Source organism: Morone saxatilis, unplaced genomic scaffold (genome assembly GCF_004916995.1).
Source record: "Morone saxatilis isolate NCDOM2014 unplaced genomic scaffold, NCSU_SB_2.0 Contig12, whole genome shotgun sequence".
NCBI classification, from domain to species: Eukaryota; Metazoa; Chordata; class Actinopteri; family Moronidae; genus Morone; species Morone saxatilis.
In genome coordinates, this window is record NW_023339674.1 from 180,247 (window position 1) to 182,833 (window position 2,587).

A 2,587-nucleotide genomic window follows, 5' to 3' on the forward strand; every position below is an offset into this window, starting at 1 on the left:
ATTGAGCCATGTATCCCCATAAATTTAAGTAGCAATGACTTCATGAACTTCTTTTATAATAAAATTATTACTATTAGAGAGAAAATTAATCACCAAATGCCCTCAACAGTTATCACTGGCTCTCCAAGTTCAGGAACTTTAGCTAATGTAAACTTAGATATATATTTAGAATGTTTTTCTACTATCGAGTTGTTTTTTTGTTCCAGAGTTATCAGGATAAATAAAAAGTACTGTAATCTATTACATTTTCACAGTGTTTTGTTTTATAGAAGACACTAAAGTCTTTGTGATATTTTATATTTCTCTTGTTTTATAGATGAACTTTACTTCTTATTGATATTTCTTGTTTTTATTTGCATATTCTGTGTTGAGGTAATCTAAAAGTAATCAAGTTACTTTAATATTGTGATGATTAGATTAGACTACATTTTTAAAAGGTAATCAGTACCTGTATCAGGTTACATTTGTAGATTACAGTTTGAGACTGTTGATTTATTGTAAGGAATTGTTTACTTTGAATTTTGATCTAATTCCTTCTTTATTAAATACTGAGTTTGATTTTAGCAGTGGGACTAAATGTTTAACAGCCCGTCCAAACATAGATCAGTAGTATTTGCACATAATAATAATAATAATAATAACACAGTGCCGTACATGGCCAGAACCAGGGTTCAAACATTTCAGGAGGCAATGATGCAAATAAAATCAATTAAAATCATAACAAAGTGACGTAGAATAAAAAGAGTAAAAGACAATTAGTGTCAAATGATTGGACAACAAGATAAAAATTAAAATATGATTATTGTTACTATAATATTATTAAATAGAAAGTACAGACCTCTGACCTGTATCTACAGCACTAACCTATATAACAATAATATAGCCTTTTAAGTGCATCGGGCCATGCCTTCTTAAATTCAGTAACTAATTACAGACAAACATTAAGTGATACACAAACATAAACCGAAATCTAAATATGAATTGTCCTGATTTTGGTGAAGATGACATAAATTAGAATATAATATATAATAATATATAATTTCCCCATTCATGGCAACTGTACAACATTATGTATTATGTTATTATTATTATTATTATGTACATTATATTAAGGATTAAAGTAATTATAAAATAAACATTTGACCAGGGGGTTTAGTACAAAAGAAAGAGTTTGAAGGTCACAAATGTTTAAATAAAATCACTAAAGGAAGTAAAAATGTTCTAAAATTATAATACTACTAGAGGATTGTGTGTCAGCTCTCCATCAGTCTGGTGGCGCCCCCTGTTGGCTGCAGGAAACACACACAGTCTGCATATCAACAGTTTTATTTATTAAACAGAAATTATTTGAGGACACTTTTCATACAAAGCAGGTCAGTTATAAGATGAACAATCTTTTATTACAAACACTAAAAAAACAATAAAAACACATTAAAGAAAAGTATTATTATTTACAGCTCAATAGAAATGATAAATATCTTGACATCTGCTCCAACAATAACTAATAACTAATTACAAAGTGATTATTTATTATTAAAGGATGCATTTAGGTCTCCAATAACAATAAATACACAATAAATGTCCTTTTGGTTTGAGGTTAAAAGTCATTTAAGAATTTATATTTTTCACTTTTTTAAAACAACATTTAAAGAAATAATTATAATAATGATAAACTTTATATACATATATAGTTGTGGGGCGTTCAAGGACAATATTATTTTATTATTTAACTGTCATAACAAACCTAACCTTTTATAGATTGAATAAATTGAAATACACTGATATAAACAAAAGGAATTATATTTATAAGTTGAAATGATCTGACACTTATTGATTAAAAGGATCAAAAAGGAAAAAATAGTAAAAATGTTAATTTAGTTCATTCTCAAACATAAACAATCTGCTGTTGATTCAAATATTCAATAATCATTTGCTTTTGATGTAAAATTATTTTTTATGAACCTCTTTATCCGAAAATATTGATCACAAATAGTTTTTGTATTTTAAGAAAGACAATTATAAAGACAGCAGGAAAAAACACACATTATTATTATTATATTATGAAAAATTAAAGCTGCAAGCAGCGTTGGGCGGGCCCTCGCACTCCATGCAACTCGGGGCGTGCTGCGGCCGCGTCACGTGTCGTCGTAACACGTGACACATAAAATTTTCACGTCACTCAACTCCAAGTGTCATCGCCAGAAGCTGAGGGAGCCACTCTACGTTGTCACCGGTTTCAGACACTGCAAAAGACTTACGCTTTCATAGAGAGACTCTTCATGCGAAAGGTGGGAAATTCAGGCCACGCCACGGACACACATTTGACGCCAGTACTTTAACTTATGCTCACCAATGTGTCTAGATTGCATGTGATCGAATATGAAGTTCACTATGATCAAATCTGTAGGAGTTAGTGTAAAATAGAAGCCCTGAAATGCAGAAATGGCCATCAGTGGCCAAATTTGACCGCACGCCACGGACACGCCCTTCAACGTACAGTCACAAATCGCACAAATATTAATCAGCACATTTTTGAAGTGTACAAGAGTAAATTCCTAGGAGAGGTTTCTCAATACAAGCCCAAAAA